The 20,575-nt window shown below is 40.2% G+C and overlaps 1 pseudogene; it reads right to left on the reverse strand.

Annotated features, from left to right (window-relative positions):
• Nucleotides 1-1,498: 1,498 nt before the first annotated feature.
• Nucleotides 1,499-20,575, reverse strand: part of LOC109674546 (chromodomain-helicase-DNA-binding protein 1-like) — a 43,042-nt pseudogene continuing 23,965 nt past the window's right edge.

A 20,575-nucleotide genomic window follows, 5' to 3' on the forward strand; every position in this document is an offset into this window, starting at 1 on the left:
TAATTCAAGTGATCCCTTCTGGCACAGACTCTCATGGATTAGAGTTTAGTTGTTCATTGGCACAAAGTTGGTAGTATGTCTTCCTTCCAAGAACATTGGTGGAACCGATGTCACTTCACATGTTTTTCTAAGTTTGATCCTTTTTTAATTGCTGAAAGTTTCCCCTTAGTAGCTTAAGGCCAGGATTTCAGCTGTTGTGGGTAACATTCCACATGCATTGAAAATAGGCAGTGGTCCCTGTGTTTGTGTGTGTGTGTGTCTGTGTGTCTTTGTGTGTGTGTGCATGTGTGTATAATATTCATATTCCAGCCAAGCAGGAAGAAGATGGAGGAGGGTGCCCCTGTCTTGTGTGGAAGACTTCTCTTTTAATTGGGGCCTAGGGAGTCAGGGCAGCTATTTCAAGAGCACATGGGTGACCTGAGCTCATCAGGATTAGGGGATTCCATTGTAGCAAACAAAAGACCCTGAGTTTAAACCCCAGTTCCAATAAAAAATAAATAAAAATTTCAACTCTGATCCTGATTGTAGTTTATAATTCAGATATCCTTTTTGTTATGTTTCACTTCTTCTTTTTTCCTCTTCCTCTTTCTATTAGACTCTTTCTCATGGTTGCTGCTTCTTGCCTTTTCCTCCATCCGTCCTCCAGTTCTTCTGGGCTTAGTGTGTGCTTCCTTTTGGTGAGCCCCTCCACAAGACCTGGAATAAGAATCTAAGGAAGAAAAGACCCACAACCAGAAGGTCAGAAGCCACCTGTTCCTCTGAATCTCATTGATCCTTGAAGAACTCTGTACAGAAACAATATACTGAGTATTGCAAAAACCATGCATCTCCAAGCCACCTTTTGTGGTAGGAAATATTGGTAAGACATTTCAGTTCACTATCCAGGTGACTCATTTCATAGCCAAGATGGCCAGTCTGTGCTAATCTCAGCCAAAGTTCTGACATAGTAAGTACAGTTGTTTTGATTAATTTCATTAGGAACAAGCTGCTGCAAAATAGTAAATTTCTTCCATGATTGAAAACATACTCTGCACAAAGCCATTTTCAGTTTAGCCTATTTTAATTCCAAACTTTCTACAAATAGATTACATAATTTCTTTGCAAATGGAATAGTTCAACATCATTATTGTAATGATAACTAGCATTCAGTGAGCACACAAAGGCACCAAACTCTGTGAACATTACATGTATCATTTATGAGCTATCTTCTGTTAATGGCATAGGGTCACCATTCTCAACCGCAGGATCTGATGGTCCCTTCAGGGTGGATTAGAGGAACAAGGAAACTTTCACCTGCATCAAATCACATAATACATTCACCTTGTTTATGCTTTTATGACAATATTTTACGTTTTTATATTAGATTTCAGTTAATTTATTACATTCAACAAACATGTACTTACTTGATCCTAGCACCATTGTTTCCATTCTCTTAAGAAGACAGTTTCAAAGAATTTATGCTTTTACATAAACTAACAATTCTTACACTTCCTTTCTTTTAGAGTGACCAGCTGTCTTCATTTGATTTCTCCAAAAGAGTTTTCTGAAGACTCTCCAGTTGTTCAAATATTTTTCTGTCTCCCATACTGGGCTCTTTAGAATAATTTTTGCCTTCAAATAGGTACATGTGGTTTTCTAAGAACATAAAACACAAAGAAAAATATTAGACATTGAAAAATAGATTACTGTTACCCAAAGCAATAGCTAGGGTGAACAAGAGAGCAGCCATACTCCAAATGTGCTAAGACTTGCTTGTGACAAAGGGATTTCATTTTATATCATGCTGACACAAATGGGCTTGGGTTCCACATGAAGGTCCCATACATTCACTTTTATTTATTTATTTATTTATTTTTTTCCTTTCTCTAATTTCTTTTTTTTTTTATTTTTTTTCATTTTTCTTTTATTATTCATATGTGCATACAAGGCTTGGTTCATTTCTCCCCCCTGCCCCCACCCCCTCCCTTACCACCCACTCCACCCCCTCCTGCTCCCCCCCTCAATACCCAGCAGAAACTATTTTGCCCTTATCTTTAATTTTGTTGTAGAGAGAGTATAAGCAATAATAGGAAGGAACAAGGGGTTTTGCTGGTTGAGATAAGGATAGCTATACAGGGCATTGACTCACATTGATTTCCTGTGCGTGGGTGTTACCTTCTAGGTTAATTCTTTTTGATCTAACCTTTTCTCTAGTTCCTGGTCCCCTTTTCCTATTGGCCTCAGTTCTGACGAATGGATTAAGAAAATGTGGTATCTATACACAATGGAATTCTATGCAGCCATGAAGAAGAATGAAATGATATCATTCGCTGGTAAATGGATGGAATTGGAGAACATCATTCTGAGTGAGGTTAGCCTGGCTCAAAAGACCAAAAATCGTATGTTCTCCCTCATATGTGGACATTAGATCAAGGGCAAACACAACAAGGGGATTGGACTATGAGTACATGATAAAAGCGAGAGCACACAAGGGAGGGGTGAGGATAGGTAAGACACCTAAAAAACTAGCTAGCATTTGTTGCCCTCAACGCAGAGAAACTAAAGCAGATACCATACATTCACTTTTAAAAGGACAAAACATGCCTTAAAACCCTTTTAGTCCATGTAGATAATTTGTGGATCTCTGCTGAGTCTCAAATTTCTTATTCATTCCACAGCTATTCCTCAGCACAAATCTCACTGATTTTAAGTATATATTCCATATATACTTTTAATACTCAATCTTTTCCCCCTTTTTACAATATTAAAAAGAACAAGTGACAAATCTATGAGAAAATGAAAAATCACAAACACAATCTCTAGGATTTGCAAAATTCTTTACAGATCTCTCGATGCACCTTCATGATCCTCACCTCAATTCTGGCTAACTAACCTCATGTGTGAAAAAGGGAAGCTGAGCCTCACACTGGAGTTAAGCGATTCCTCAACTCTCACTGCTAAAAAATGGAAAAGGCAGGACTTTCTGATTCCAATGCCATAGTGCTCTTTTCAGTACATTACTGTCCACAGAAAAGTAAAAATGAAACAGGCTAGGAAAAAATAATTATGGTAATAAGTACAATAGTGTAATCTTCAGTAGCACTTTCTGCTATCAGAGCACTTTCACACATATCAGCACATTTGATTTTTGCAACTGTGTAAGAGGGTAAAGCAGACATTAGTAGCACCATTTTACAGATGAGGACACAAAGACTCAATGAGGCTGAGTGATTTGCCATGATCATGAATGAAGGGATAATCATCCAAGACCAATAACCACAGATAGGTAAGATAATGATTTGCCAGCGAAGTGTGTTTAATTGCACATGTTACCAAATAATGTATTTTCACAGCATTATGAAATGAGCTATGTTTTTCTCTAGAGAATATGAAAGCAAATCATGTTCATTCTCCAGAGATCAATTGTTTCACACTTGTAGCCAAGTCTAACCTGCTGTAATTCTAACTGGCATTTGCTAATTAAATCAGCAGGAGGCTTCCAGTGAGGCACTCTATCAACAAGTGAGCAAAAAAAAAATAGCTCAGAAGTGTCAAATAAGATCAACCTATGTAGCTTCATACTGCATGAATTTCTCAACTTATAATGTAAACCTGTTTTAAAAATGTGGTATTCAAGATAAAGCAACCCTGTTTTATGTATTAGGGCTGCTTTAATTAATAGTGTCTCATATTCCTTTACACTGTTTTTATTTGCTCTCCCCATCTTAATTCTGTAACAAAGAGAAAGCCAGTGCCCACAGGTCTAAGCTGTCTCTGCTTCCTGTCAGTGGACCATCTGCTACATAGGAATCCTAGACCCATTCATCAAAGACAACATTCCCAGTTTTAATCCAACCAGGGTCTCCTTTCTGACAGTGGGATTATCTGAAAAAATATATGATGTTTTCAAGCAGTTTGATTAACTAAGAAATATAATCACGTTTCTGAAAACATTGCAATTTTACTTTGTTCTAGGAAATGTTAGGAAAATAGGCTGGAATTAATCTAGTTGCATGCAGAAATGGATGTAAGCTTTGATATTTAAGGAAATCAAGTATAATTTAAAAATATGACCACATACGTCTATTATTTCCCTTATATGAAACCTCTAAATGACAGTAAAAGGACTTTTAAAAAGGTGAATGAGACAGTGGTTAAATGAGAAAGTTCAATAGCTCTTTGAAAAGTGGAAAGTGATTGGAGGGATATTTGATTAAGAAGAGTTGTGGAAGTAAAACAACCTAATCCATGGCTGACTATGGAAAAAAGAGAGACTCCCAAGCCTCCAAAACCTTAGGCCTCACAAGTACAGGGCACCATGAGGTAGGGGAGCTGAGAAATCTGTACACAAAGCAATGGGACAGCCCAGCCAGACTCGCCCCATGGGTTCAGTGTAAGCAAACTAGTATACTCCAACTCCCACCTCTTCCATGGAAGATATGAGAGGATTCGTCTCTGGAAAAAAATGAGTTTCCCAGTAAAAAGGCTTCAAATACAGGTATCTGGGAAGGCTGCCTCACCAACCAGCTGTGCTCAAAGCAAGTACCAGGGCCCATGTACCTGCTCACAGCAGAGCTGTCATCAACTACATGGCACTTGGTGGGACAAGGAATGCTTGAATTAAGAAGCCCAGTAAGATTCTGTACTCCTCAACCTTGTCCATGTGACTCCCTGCTCCTGCTGGCACAGGAAAACAGTCACTTGAAAATAACCCAAAGACATTAGGGAACATCCATACACAGTTACTTTGATAAAACAAAAAAACATTTCAAATGCAAAATTAAAAAATTCAGAATAGAAAAGGACAGAAGAGCAAAATGTTGACCAAATTCAGAGTAAGGAAAAGACAAAATCACCTTCTTCATACAAGGGGTCCTGTGGAGTTAAATGGCACATGACACAGCATGCACTATGAGTGAGCACACAGTGAGACCTCAACTGACAAAGCAAGTCATTCTACCCAAAAAGGACATCACTATGTGCAGAGCACCCTTGTAAAGACACAGGCCTGAGAAGATACTTGGAATGGCACAAAGGTACTCTTTGAGGTTCAGATGAACATAAGCATTAATATAATGATTCAGTTACAAAGGAACAATAAGATACTTTTCCAGTTTTCCAGGGAGAGTTTTTGGACCAAGAAAATCTATAAGGGTATGCCCAAGATAGCATTAGGGCTGGGTGGGAAAAGAGGTCCTGGGTGCAGTCTCTCCATGAGACTCATCTCACTCATGCCCTAGCTTGGGGTGATTATGCCATGTGTTCTACCTGGGCACCCAACTCACTTCCTTCCTCTTGCTCTCTGCTCCCTCCTCCTGTTGCAGGTAAGCAATCAGAAACCCATTAAATTGTGTGGTTTCTCCCAGGAAGGTGCTGCCCTCAGACTACAGCAGTCTATCCAAGCCAAATTGGAGAATCTACTTAGCTTGAATGGAGAGAACAAAAAGGTCCAGTTAGTTTTTATGAAAATAAACATCAGGATGTAGGTGATTTGCTAAATGGCTAAGAGACTTCAGGTACATTCCTTCCCTGACAGCCTTTCTTCTTCTCCACCAAGATGACTTACCAGGCAGTTTAAAGATGATGGGTAAGAAAAGAAGATAAATGATGAGCAGAACTCTTGACTTTGACAGTTCTCCATAACAACAGAAAAATTTACAAGCCTCCATTTGCCAGTAAGAATAAGAGTAATTTTCAGCACTTTCCATTAGCACTTCTCACTAACTTTTTCTCACAGGTATTCCTAGCAGCTACAAGAAAAATCAGAGACCCTATTAGCTGCTTTCCTAACTTTTCCACAGCCAAATCTCTTAGAAAGAGAAGGTTCTGCTAAGTACTGTGACTCATCATATGCTGACTCTTTTCCTTTGGTAATTTGCTTCCTATCATAATGCTCTATGGAAATCACCATGGCTAATAGACAACTCCTGGTCACAGACCCGAAGGATAATTCTCAGTCTGAATCTTCTTGACACTCCTAGTATTCATCATCCTGCTCTCTCCCCTTATTCCTCCCTACAATTCCTTCAACCTATTCCCCCATGGCTATCAGAAACACCCAGAAAGTTTAGATAGCATTTCCTGGCTTTCATTTGCAGCTTCCAACTTTATGTTACCCTCAGCACAATCTCTGAAATTCTGAGCCAGGTTGGATTCAAATTGTGGGTCCTCATCTTTATCTTGCCCTTTCAGACTGGATTAACCATCTCGAGATTATTCATTTTATAACTTGGAAAGGTTATGTGAGGTTAGCTCATATAAGCATAAGCATACCTGGATATGTCTATATTTTTGTTATACATAACCAAGGCAACTGGCATTCTTTGGTATTTGGTTCCAAAAATAGTGGAAAGTCAACTGTTTATAACTATTTATGGTAAAGATTAGTCCATACCAGTACCCTCTCTTCAGCCTCCTTATATTTGTATATTATATTTATTATTGCTCACATACAATGTGTTATAACCATTAAGACACTGCTTGTGTTTTTATGAGAAGCAGTATATTATAGCAACAAGGGCATGTGGCTGCAGTTTAAAGGGTGCTTAGATTTGGAGTCCTAAACCTGAATGACCTTGGGCTAACTACTTAAGATGAAAATAAAGATAGTGCTACCTCATTCTGTTGTTAATTGCTGAAACAACTGGAAAACAAGCACTTTAGAAAATATGGGGCACATATTAGGCATGCTGTAAATGCTCACTCAGTAAATCATCATGTGAAAACAAAATACACAGCCTGCCCTGCCCCCATAATGGATGAGCAAGCACAGAGTATCACTGTCAGTAGCAATAGAAATGGAAAAAGAAAAAAAAATCCACACCTATATCTCTAAGATGGACAGCAAACAAATAAAACAGCATGGTTAACATCTGTTCAATGCCAAAGTGTAAAACCGCCATTGGCCTTTGGATATGTGTGAGAAAACTTCTGGTTATTGGGAGTAATTGTAAACTTGGTAACTCGACTACCTGTAGCACTGTGTAATGCTTCCCTTTCTTATACGTTTATTTGATAAGTTAGTCCTTTTAAAGCCTGGTTTTCCTGCAAACTTTTCTAAATGAAATCCTTTCACTTTGTCAGTCTTTCCCAACGGATTGTTTGTGTTTCTATTGCATTTTTCTTTCTTTTCTTTTTCTTTTTTTTGTCAACATGCTAGACAAATGCTCTACCCAAGCCACTCCCCTTTATATTGTATTCTTACTACAAACTGTATTTACTAAAGCCTATATTATACTCACCATCCTAACTCTGCCCATCCCCCTACACCTCCTCTCTTCCCAATTCTATTCTCACCACATAGGCCTAAAGGCTCACAACTGTGTTTGAGGGTGTATCTGCCCAGTTGCCCACTTCAAAACAGTAGCCAGCTCCTGTCAGTTCTTCTCTGAAATGTTCCTTACAGCAGACCTTTTCATGCTACTGCCCTTGCCAGACATTTATTACTTACTTCATGCCAGGATCTTTCTAGAATCCTAGGAGTTGGTCTCTCTGCACCCAGACTTTCAAAAGGACCTGGATATATTATACCACAGGTTCTAATTTTAACTCAAGGGCTGCTATATAATAACTGTAAGCCTCTTCCAAAAAGGAACTCTCTCTAGAATCATCCAAGACATCATTTGGCTCCCATCTAAGTTTTTCTTCCTCCAGCAATTAACTGTCATTCTTTCATCCCTTTTTCCAATGGCACAGATTTGAATTACTGATCTTGTATGCCTCTTTTGTGTATGATGTGAGTGGCATAAATCACTGATCAAAGGACCTGGGATTAAGAAAGAGATATGGAATTAAGTACCACTGATTATGTCAAGTTCTGTTTTTAAATTTAATTCTCTTAACTGCCTCATAAGGTAAAAAGTGGCATCCTAATTTTTATAAAAGCAAAAAAAAAGAAAGTAGGTCTATAAGATTAAGATATCTGCTGCAAAGCCAGATGTGGTGATTCACTTCCATTACTCCTGCTATTTGAGAGGTGGAGGCAGTATCATGAGTTTGGGGCCAGCCTGGACGAAGTTAGTAACACCCTATCTCAAAAACAAAATAAAGGGCTGGGTGATGCAGTTCAGTGGTATTGTGCTTGCCTAGCAAGTGGTAGGACCTAAATTCCATACCCATAACCACAAAAAACTTTAATAAATAAAAACAAAAGAGCTGGAACATGGCTCAAGTGGAAGACTGCTATTTGAACATGCACAAAGCCCTTGGTTCAATTCCTAGTACTCACAAAAAAAGTATCTACTTAAGGTCACACAGTCAATGAGTGATAAGGCTTGGATTTGAATCCAAGCTAGATGTCTTGAAGCCACTTTGCTTTATTCTATTATCTACCACTTTCATGTACCACTCTCATTTTAGCTCCTCCAGCACCCTACATGTGTCAATGCTATGGTGGGTATGAGTTAGGTCAGGGAATGAATGTGTAGTTGAGGAGAGTGGGTGGTTAATGCTGACACATTCCACTTACATCCTCACTCAGAGAGCACTGCCCACAAAGCCAAGCTTTCCTAAGTAGAACTGTGTATTCTACATGGGGGTCAGCATCAGCTGAAGGTTTCTGGGGTCCCAGAGTAAAATGGCCAGCTTCTATGACCATGTTGGTAAGCTGCAGTTTGGAGGTGCTTTCCTATATCTGATTTCTTCCATGGTGTCTCAGCCAATTAGCCGAATAACTTTAACAGACCTGTACATAAGACAAATGACAGCAGTTGTGATAAGCATCTGCAAAGCTGGGGAAAAGTATACCAGGTAGGTACACCTAACAGGAAGCCAAACTAAATATCACACACACACACACACACACACACACACACACACACACAAACACACATGGTACAATTAAAAGGATATCCTTAGTCTAGGGCTGTAACTCAGTAGTAGACAGCACATGTAATTCCCTGGGTTTCATCTTCAACACCAAAAGAAAGACACTGTGACATTTAGACCTGAGCATTTACTAGGAGGACCTGGTCTCAAATTCTCTCTGAATTCTCCAAAAAGTCAAGGAGAGGATGAGGAGGTGACCATAACTGGGATACCTCATCCCTGGCTAAGGAAAATCCCTAGCAGATACATATTGTCCTGAGGTCAAAAACACCCATCTTTTTGGTGAAGTTCCAGAATACCTTTTAGCCAAGTTTTTAATTGAGTTAATTGCTAACTCAAGAAGCATCCTTCTTAATAAGTTAAGTCCATTTATAATTTGATCTTTATCTAACAAAGTAAGTTGGGACTAATAATGTGACCCACCCAACACAACTCCAGGAGTCAGCAGCAAAACTGGGACAAGACCTCTTGGTCTCTCAACTCCCTGTTTGGTGCTGTCACCAGGACCCCCAGGAAATCCAAGGAAGAAAGAAAATGATTCTTACTTGTTCTGCCAATCTGGTGAGCCCTGACAGCTCCTTGCAAGTCATTCTGAGGATTAAAATCACTGTTAGAAAAAATAATGGTACCTGCTGCCATTATGTTCCTGCCAACTCCAATTAAACCAAGGCAAAAAGGACTGTGAGCAGCAGCACAGAGATGAGGGACTGGGAAACAGACACAAGGCTAGGCTAGTAAACTAAAATTGGCCAAACAGACTAACAGACTGGCTTCATCTTTCAAACCAACACCTCATCACCAACTCCAGAATCCAGTGGTGGTCAGATCTGGTCCCTGACTTCACATTGCCTGAGTGGGGAACATCTATTTACTGAGTATAAAAGAATGAGGAGAGTGGGGGATAATAGCAAAAGAGGATGCTTAAGTTAGTGCAGTGAAGTTACTTTAAATCTCTCTGCTTAAAAACCTTGTTGAATTTTGCTTAGAGTAGTCTTCCAAAATGCTCTTTCAGAAAACAGCTCTACACATGAGAGGCCTGCTATGGGCATTAGTGAGAAAAGAGCACTTGATCACACTTATGAGCTAACAAGCAGAAGGGATGACACTCTCAAGCAGAGTGGGAAACAACCTCCCTCTGACTGGAGAAAACCTAAAAAGTCTTTCTATGCTCATGTCCACATTAATCAAAGGCAATACAACACACCAACTCAAGACAAAAACAGGCCAGGCAACAACCTCTGGTCTTTCTTCAGTACTGCAGGACAAAGGCTGAGGAGGGACTGGTTGCAGGATTTAAGAGAACCACAAAGGCAAATTACAACCTACTCTTTGACTAATGTGAAAACCAGTACAAAATGGACTCACTCTTGCCAGGGTCATTAAAACTCTTTGCTAAAACAAGAGAGCCTACAAGGCTTTTTCCAAGGCCCTTAATTAAGAACTAACTTTGAAGACTACTCACAGCTGGATCTCAAGATACATTAGACAAGAACATTTTAATTAAAGCTTTCATCTAATAATAAAGTTGGAATAAAGAGGTAATAATGACTGAGTACTGAAATGCTAAGTTATACCCAACAAAGATAGCTACTTTTGTTTACAGTGTGCCAACTGCTGTTCTGACACTTACTATATTTTAACTCTTCTTCCCCTTGAACAACCCTGAGTCCTTGCACCATTTTGTATATATTGAAATGGAAGCAGAGATCAAGGGATTTATTTGAAGTTACACAGCTAGAAGATGAAAGAGCTAGGATCCTATTCATTCATTCATTCTTTCTTTCATTTATTCATTGAATTAAGGTCTCCTTAATATGTTGTCCAGGATGGCCTCAAACTCCCTGGCTCAAACTACCCGGAACTATAGATCACATACCACACTTGGCTCCAGAACCTGTGTTTTAACCTATTATATGCTAATACTTCCCAGGCACTTATTTCACTTTAAAATGTCCTCCATAAAAATTATCTTCTTCTGCTGGGTGAAATGGCTCATGCCTGTAATGCCAGGTACTTGGGAGTCAGAGATCATGAGGACTGCAGTTTGAGGCTAGCTTGGACAAAAAGTTTGTGAGATCCAATATCAATTTATAAGCCAGACATGGTGGCTGTGATTCCCAGTATGCAGGAGAACACAGGTAGGAGAATCATGCTCTGAGGCCAGCCCAGGGAAAAAACATGAGACCCTATCTGAAAAATATCTGAAACAAAAAGGGATGGGGGTGTTGCTCAAGTAGTAGAGCACCTGCATAGCCAGTGTGAGGCCCAGAATTCAATTGCCAGGACTTCAAAAAAATCTGGCCCTTTCATCATTACAGGTGATTTAAAAATTTTTTTATTATTATTTATGGGGCTGGGGGTTGAACCCAGGGCCTTGCACACACTATGCAAGCATTCTATCACTGAGTTATACCTCCAGCCCTTGGGTGTTTTGTTTGGAAGGGATTCATGGGCTGTCATTTCCACCTGGTGACAATATGACTCAATCACAGAAATATTTGAAAGTTGGAAGGAAACCTGTTAATTAAAAAAGTGCTGCAAAACTGTAGCAAAAGCATGATAACAAACATGGCAGTGTTGTGGAAAAAGTTAATATCAAGGACTGTTTCAGATTCTATAGGATCTTCCCTAAGTCCCCACACATATTAACTGAAAAGCAGAGACTTCTTTCTTCTCAACATCAAACATTTTGAACACAATACTGTTCTTTCAGGCAGAACTCTTTAAAGCACAAATGGAAATGATTTCTCAATGCTATGATGCAGTTTCCCTGATCCTTAATACTCCCTTGAGACAGCAGATCACATGAATGGTGGCTGAGATGAAGGGTGTCGTCTGTGACCTTAGAAGGGAATGAGGCCAAATGAATCTGGTATCTTACATTATTATCTTTTTAGAGAGGTAAGACATACACTGATGATCTTATGGTTAAGGATTATATCTAAAACTTCTTTTATGTACTCTTACAGTTCTGACCACTGAATAAATGCCTCTTAAATAAGACTGAACTCTCTTTTCATTGAGATATTGATCACTCTTTAATATGCAACACACATTCCTTTTCTATTCCTTGTCTATTCCACCAGGATTTAAGTAAAAATAAGATAATGAAATTAAGATTATGAGTTCAAAATTTAATTTAAGCTCTCTACTCAATCCAGGATGTAAGAAAAATTTCATTTCCTAAAATCGATTTCAAATTATTTGCTAGTACATAAAAGCACTCCCTAACTATTATGTAAAGCACCACAAATTTCATGTAAAGTATTTATGATTTAAGTTGCATAGAGACGCAGTTATAAATAATTCTAAATAGCTGGAATTTTCATTGCAATCACATTTTAAACAACAAAATATCTGTTAAGCTTATGAAACACTATTCCCAGGGCAATTCTGGAGGAAGAGCAAGTAGCAAAGAGGCCTTCATATTTACTGAATTCTTGGTGGAAGCAATTCACTGCTAGGGATAAACTCAAAGGAATGTAAGTCAGCTTACAATAAAGATACCTGCACACCATGTTTATTGCAGAACTATTAGCAATCACTAAGGAACAGAAACAGCTAAGATCCCCCACTAGTGATTAGTGGATTAAGAAAATGTGGCATTTATGTACAACAAAATTTTATTCAGGCATAAAGAATGATATTTCATTGTTTACAAGTAAGTGGATGTAACTGAAGAACATCATCTTAACTGAAGTTAACAGCCAACAGCCGCACATTTTGTCTCATATATGGAATACAGACCCAATACAAATACAAGAAATATTATGAAAAACAGATCACACTAAAGGGAAGTCACTAATGAGAGAGGGAGGGTAAAAGAAGGAAATTAAGAAGGTGAATGTTAGGGAAAACGTCACTCACAAAGAAAGCTCATGAGAAAAGTCTCTCATCCACAGAGCAAAGTTTAATGGCAGGCCCAAACTGCCAGGCTAGCTGGGAAAACAAGGCACAGCAGCAAACATAGGTGAGGAGTGGCTTTTATAGAAGGGGAGGTTAAGGAAGTTAGCTCATGTGTGGTAGTCTCTGGCAGGGGTGGGCCTGTTTTACAGTGAGGGAATTTCTGTTAAGGGGCAGGGCAGCCATTTTTGCTGATTAACAAAATGGTGACATTATTACTCTATTATTCCCCCTTTTTTTCTTTAATAATGATGAGAGTAGGGCCTGAGGATCAGGAATTGGAGTGAAGCATCAGTCTCTTTAGCTGCTTCCTGCTGGCAAGGGGCATTTTATAGGGCAGGATCCTCAGGCTCCTGCATCCAGGTGGGGGCCCTCATAGCAGTCCTCTGGATGGTTTTGGAGAGGTTGATATCCCTGGAGGAACAACTGGTTAAACTTTTGATTAGCAATAGCAGACATGTAGTATAATACAAGGGGGTAAGCTTAAGAATAGGAGAGCAAGAAACATAGACATTAGGATGGGCATTGGCCAGGAGAACCACTGTGAATTGTTCTTCCCTACACAATTTCAAAAGTCCTCCAATACCTTTCTCCATTTTTCTAACTGTTCTTTGGGAGGTGTCACCACTGGGGGATCCCATTGAGCTTGACAGCAGTGGGTGTCATGAGAATGACCAGATAAGGACTGGTCCACAGAAGTTTCAATGGAGAGAGTAGAAGATCCTTTAAGAGAACAAGATCCCCTGGTTTAGCAGAAATTTTTATAGGGTAGGGCAGGATCTGGTCTGCATGCTCTCCAAAAAGTTCCCTGAGAAGGTTAAGATAAGGTAGATAGTCAGTCAGAGGGGACAGTCTATTGGAGGCAAGTTTTCTAAGAGAAATGGGTGGCCATGCATTATTTTAAGACCCAAACAGGAATATGAGGAGGAGCATAAAAAGGTGTCTGCTAAGGGACTGCATACCTAGGGATCTAAATTCTGTAAAATCCTGTAACTCCCAGGAAAGCTCTAAGCTGCCTTATGGAATGGGGGAGTGGGAAACAGAAGATTGGGTTGCTGCACTCATGACTCAGGGAGTGAGTCTGTCCCTTTAAGAACACACCTAGGTAGGTGACCTGAGGGAGACATAATTGAGCCTTCTCTTTGGAGACTTTGTATTCCCAGAGGTCAGAAAGTTTTAAAAGGGACTCAGTTGCACTGTAGATAAGGGGCTTTGTGGCTCTGCATTGAAGAGGAGTGACCTCAGGGTAGTGTCAATCTAATAAGTCTCTGGTTAGGGCCTGTCCACAAAGATGAAGGCTGTATTTAAATTCTTGTGGCAAAACTGTGTAGGTTACTTGCTGTGAAGCATTTGTGGGACCTTTAAAGGCAAATAGAGGCTGACTGTCAGGATTCAGGTTAAATGTAACACTTTTGGATAAGAGAGAGATTTAGCTCATCATTTTACATAAATTGACAATTTTAACTCTATAAATGTTTGTACCATATTTAGATAAAGTCTAGACACTGAACATAGTTATAAGGTGGTCATTTAAGAGACACTTGCATGAGCAAATACATAAATGAACTCTGACTTAGTAGTATTTAAAGTTTGACAAGATCAACAGAATATACAAATAATTTATTTGATAAAATCTTTTTTCTGTAACAATTTTTTTGTAGATGTTACTCAGAGCAGAACAATATTAAGATAACCATGTTATTTTGTAGAAATAGAGGATTTGATTTTAGCTTGACATGACCCCAAAAATCTTTTAGGCAACTCTTAGATTATATTCAACTTTAACTTTATTACATATCGAAGGTTTTTATTATACACTTTTAAAACTTATTCAGACCTTTATATAACATACTAAACCCTTTGATGGCTGTCTTTATCCCTCCTATTTGAAACAATCTTTAGGATAAACCCTTTTTTACAAAATCCTTTCTCATCTAAAAACATTTCTTTTTCCTTTAACTTCTCAAAAAAATACATTCACTACCTATCTATATCCTTTCCAGTTGTTTACTTTGTAACTTGTATTTTAAAATTAACTTTTATAAAAATATTTAATTTATTATGTGGATTGGAGTAAATAATTAGTAGCCCTTGTTGTTTTAAGGAATTTATGGTAGGCATAAGGCCTCATCGTCCCTCAGGGTTGAAGGGATATTGTTTTGGGTGTGGAAACTCTGAGGGATTTTTAAGTTTTATTTGAGTAGGGAGGGCTGTCCAGGCTTGCCCTACACTCATCTCATCAGTTCACATTGTGGAATCTGTTCCTGAAGGAGGGAGCAGCAGAAATAGCTGCCTGGGGGGAGGAGAATATGAGTTTTAATTGTAATAGTAAATCTTGTCCCAGCAGGGACATTGGAGTTTTAGGTACTATGAGGAAAGGGTGACAGAAGAGGAGGTCTCCCCAAGAGTAGGCCAGAGGCTGGGTACACTAGCGCTTTAGGGGCTGGCCAGATTTGCCCCAAATAATAACTTTTGTCATTGGACAAGAGACCCAGGGAGGAGTTCCACTGTCTAGCCAGAAAATGAGCTTTTGGTTTTTTTTGTCATAATGGCTACCATGAGGCTCATCAACATCAATTCCAGGTAGTGGGGTGTGGAAAGGGGGCTGGGACCCATCAATCCATAGTAGGTGGCATCTCTCCTTCCATCTGGAGATGGGGGCACTTAGACCTCCAGTGGTTACCTTTGCAGAGAGGGCAGGTTCCTGGTTGGGGCTGGGGCTGTCTCCTGGGCTGTCCCCCTTAAGCATTCTCTGCAGAAATGTCCCTCCTGTCCACCATGGAAGCAAACTTGAGATGTAGGCCCCAGTCAAGTGGGGGCAGCAATGAGACCATGTCTCTTATCTTTGTCTCTGTTAGTAATGTCCTGGTTATAATATACAGAGATGGCTAGATCTATTAGTTGATCCAATGACTTTTCTCCTTAAGCCACAGACTGAGTTTTCTACAAATATCTGGGACTGACTGTTAGAAATTTATCTTTGAGAAGAACCTCTCTCACCTGTGACTCTGATAGCATCTGATAGCATCCTTAAGATGTAGACAGGTAAGGGGATTTTCATTAGAGCGTTGCTGTAAAGCAAAGTTGTTATTTTACGTTGACACCCCACACTCTGGAGAGCAGGACTCTGAACTGTTCTTGGCCTCAGTATCCTCACTTGAAGAATGAGGGATCTGGTCTAGGTTAAACTACTTTCTTCCACTATGAGATAGCTGAAGTGGCATTAATACCATTTGTCCCCTTCATCATTTTTTTAAATTTAATTTGGGGAATTGAACCCAGGGCTTTGCACATGCTGGGCAGACATTCTCCCATTGAGCTACGTCTTTATCCCCAAATATATACATTTTTTACTTTTATAGAAAAAATATATATTTTCTATATATTATATATCATATAATATATATTTTTTATGTAGAAAAGGTCTAATTGGAGTATGGTATTGTAATTTAAGGAACGCTGTGAAGACCACTACTCTTGGTTACCCAAGGCATATTGAGGCCAGGCCTCAGTACAAAGCTTTTAATGTCTACAAGCCAGAAGACTGGAAGGTGCAGATTCCATCTAGAAAGAACAAAACATTAGGATCCTGTCTTTTAATTAACAGTAGGCAGCTTCTTTAATAAAGTCTACTTTTTTAATAAAGGAATAAATCATGTGTAAAGTTAGAAAAAGGCATTTAGAGGGCATTTTGGGCCAATAGTAACCACAGTAATGTCCATTTTGCTATTTCTGGAACTATAACTTTGAGCAAACAATTGGCTTATAAGGGCTGGGTCTGATGCCCCGAGGTGTGAGGTAGGGCTAGGAGCAGGGCTTGTACAAGGCACCACTCCCTCCACACACAACTGGGACAAATGACCCTGACTGCCTAGGCCTGATCCTGAGGCCTGTCACCCATCACCCCTTCCTGTGTACTCTATGTGCATTTATTCTAGGGGAAGTGGTGGCAGGGCTGCAGCCATTGCCATGTGTAGCTGGCAGCCCAGATTGTGCTGGGTCCTCTGTATGGATTTTCTTAGCTATGGCAGGCATTTTTGCTGTGTCCAGGAGCTGGCATCCCTGAGCACGAGCATTCCTGTTTGCTTTCCCTCCTCCCCTGTGGGGGTGGAGTTATGGCGTGAGCATGGCATCTGCAGTTTTTTTTGTAAGCGCTTTAGTAAAGCAGCTGATTTAAAGTTACTTTAGATTGAGAGGCCCGGCAAACTAGCTGGAATCAGTTAAGTCATAAGGTACCATGCTACAGGTTTTTCATGGGAGGCAGGGTCCCAGTAAGCCCAGGGAGGGGAAGGCAGACAGAGACAAAGGACATGTGGTGAGACCATGGAGGAAGCAGAAAAGGTGTCCTGACATCTTAGGTAAGGGAGGGCAAGGCAGAGCCTGGAGGCACAACACATGCCTGAGGGATTAGCCATCACCTGAGTCTCTAGGTCACTCCCATTGACTGGTACTGGAACACTTCCAGCAAAATGAAATCTCCACTCTCCAGTCACTGTCTCAGGAAAAAGGGACATTAGATGGGGGGTGGGAAGAGAAGCAGTTGTCAGATGACATAATCAAACAGGACTCCACCAATGTAGCATGAGGCATACCTGAATAAATCTGGGGCTTGGTCTCAGCCCACAGGAAGGGAGCATGAGCTTTTCCAGAGCTGGAATCACTTGAGGCCACAGTTGGCAAGGAGTTGGCTTGCTTAACTCCATGATGGGGAAAGGTTTTCAGGAAGATAGAAGGAGATAGGCATGGTAAGCAGTGCAAGAAGTCTGTTTACATGGGGAAGGAGGAGGTTTGGGAGAGGAATTGGTTGATTTAGAAACTGGTTTACAGGCTAATAGAATCTGCACAGGGGAACAGAAAGTAGAGGGGGAGGGTTTGATGCAGAGATAGGGAAAGGATTGGATGTAGGAAAGTTCCTTCCATTTACCAGCATGTTCACAGAGATTGTATAACTCCCTTAAAATATTGGGATTGAAAGTGCCATTAAGTGGCCATTTGGAGGCATTGTCTAATGGGTATTTGGGCCAGCCCTGATTACAGAGAAAAATAAGCTTTCATGGTTGAAGATCAGGCATTAGGCAGAGGGACAAAGGATGGCCAGGAGACATCCCAGTGTCTGAAGGAGTTTGGGATGCCCAACTCCCATGGTGAGGCCTGACCTGAGGAGAGATATGGTGGGTGTCCCCAAAATATCAGGCCCTCAGGAGAGAGAGAAATGTGGAACGCCCAGAGGACATGTCTTTACCACAGGGGGTCCACAGTCCTTAGTGGGAACCCAGTTCCCATGGACAAGAGGGAGCTGCAACCTAGCACTAGGTTTTCAAGGAAATGAGAGAGACCACAGTTCAGCATGCAAGGAGGACTCACCAAGAGAGAGAGGACCTCAAGGGAAGATTGGCCGGTGGTGAATGGCAGTTGGAGGTGTGCTGGGGCAAAGGAACTTCCCTGTGAGCTAGTGAGGGAGTGGAGTTTTGTTTTTAGGATTGGGGGTCCCAGTAAAGCAGTTCAGATCCCAGAGGAAGGGAATGGGAGTTGAGAGAGAGAGAGAGAGTGATGGGATGGGGGGAGGCCAGGAGAGCAAAGTCAGTGTGGGAATGCACCCCAATCTGAGTCACAGCACCAAATATTAGGAAAAACACTGCTCAAAAAGAAAGCTCAAGAGAAATGTCTCACGTCAATACAGCAATGTTTAATGGCAGGCCCAAACTGCCAGGTTGGCAGGGGAAAAGATGGCACAGCAGCAAATCTGGGTGAGGAGAGACTTTTATAGAAGGACGAGGTTAAGGAAGTTAGCACATGCACAGTAGTCTCTGGCAGGGGTGGGGCTGTCTTACAGTGAGGGAATTTCTGTCAAGGGGTGGGACTGCCATTTTGGCCAAATCACAAAATGATGGCATTATTACTCTGTCAGTGAATATAGTTGATATACTTCCTCTACAAGAATGAATATAGAATTTTGTACCTTTTGAAATCACCATAAGAATGGGACTATGATAGAAAGGAGAAAAATAGAGGGGATGAATGAATTCATTTGCAACACATATATACATGGAAATGTCACAATGAAATATACTGTATAGCTATCTTAAATAAACAAAAAGGTTTTTTTTTCAAAAATGGGGACCAAGAAGACAAAGTAGGTCCTGCCTTAGGGGTTGGAAATAGTGGAAGGGGGAAGGATATAAGGAAAGGGTGTAGGAAGGTGAATATGGTGGAAATATTATGAACTCATGTATGTCAAAGGAAAAATGAGACCTGATGAAACTATTCCAGGAATGGAGAAAAGGTGGATAAATGAAAATGGCTCAAGTGGTAGAGTGCCTGCTTAGCAGGCATGAATCCCTGAGTTCAAACCCCAGTACCATCAGAAATGAAATAAAACAAACAAACCTACCCCTCAGCAAACTGCTAGCTGAATAACTTTATTTAGCCTACCTCAGCATTTCATTAGAGTAACAAAGATCTGACTGATACAATGATGTTTCATAGAACTCACCTCAAGACAACTACTCTAAAAACTATTCAATAATCAGATTTGAAAATTTCACAAAGCAAATCCCCTTTAATTCCAGGCCATTGTGCCCACTAGCAGAAAGACCAGTGGCTTATACGAAGCCCTGGGGTAGGTGCCATTCAGCCACTAGAAGAAAGCCCCTTTTATCTTCCTCTTCTCTGACTTTGTATAGGAAAAAATTGTTATCTTCAGGACTATACAGTGTAGAGTTGGAAAGTCAGCCTGTGTCCCTAAGAATAAAGGAGGATTTCAGTGTGTGTGTGAAATTTGGGAAACCCTACAAGCTTGTATCAATGACTGTTTGTACAGATGAGTTATGAAAGTTAGAATGGACTCTAAAACAAATGTGTGCACCAACCTTTCATCGGATTCTTTCAGTAACTTGCTCTCCTCAGCATCTGGAAAACTATCCTGGCCAGCAACTACTGTATTACTGCTGGAGGTGGTTCCTGTACATGGGATTAGATGGAAGATACTTAGAGAAAGATGCATGCAGAAGGATCAAGCTCAAGACTCAAGTAATTTAGGAAAGGATTTCCTGTGGAATCTTGTGTTTGAAAGAATCTTCAAATCTTTTGGACAATCTCAGACTTTCTAAACAACCTCAGAAGCCCACAGCACAGAAACAGGAGAATCCTAGACATCTGTTATGGCCAGACTAAATTCCTTAATTTCCCTGAAAAATGGGTCTACAACATTCTTGAAAGCTTTTCTTTCTGTCCACTTAGGTAACAAGTGGATGGGCGTGTTGTCTGCTTTAGCATTTCTTTTTCATTCTTCTTTTTTTTTTTTTGAGACAAGGTCTCACTATGTAGCTCAGGCTGGCCTTGAACTGGGTACGATCTCCCGAGTGCTGGGATTTCAGGCTTGCACCACCATGTTCAGTGCTGCTTTAGCATTTCTGGGTCCAGGAAGTATTCTACTAGTTCTAGGAAGCAAGTCTAAGTACCCAGAACTTTTGACTTCGAGGCTAGCACCTCTCTGGAGGAATACTACTCTGGCAGCAGGGAGTAGGGAAAATTATAGACATAAGAGATTAGGGAAGAAGAAAAATTTGAAGGCAGTTACATTTTTAGGTAAATTGAAGGGAAGCTTCAAGGAATTTGAAGAGAATAGTATGCATTTCATGATACATTTTGGATACTTTATCCAAAATGCTTAGGTCTATAAATTGTTTTCAGATTTTGGGTACATAGAATGAGATATTCTTGGAGATAGGACTCAAGACTAACCATGAAACTCATGGTTGGTATCAGCCTAAAGTAAAAAGGTTGTGGTGGGGAAGCAACTGTGTCACTTGATTCCTGGTCATCCTTATAAAATCATCTCATTAATCCAATGATGCCCTAAAGTCTC

The sequence above is a fragment of the Castor canadensis genome, chromosome 9 (assembly GCF_047511655.1).
Source record: "Castor canadensis chromosome 9, mCasCan1.hap1v2, whole genome shotgun sequence".
NCBI lineage: Eukaryota > Metazoa > Chordata > Mammalia > Rodentia > Castoridae > Castor > Castor canadensis.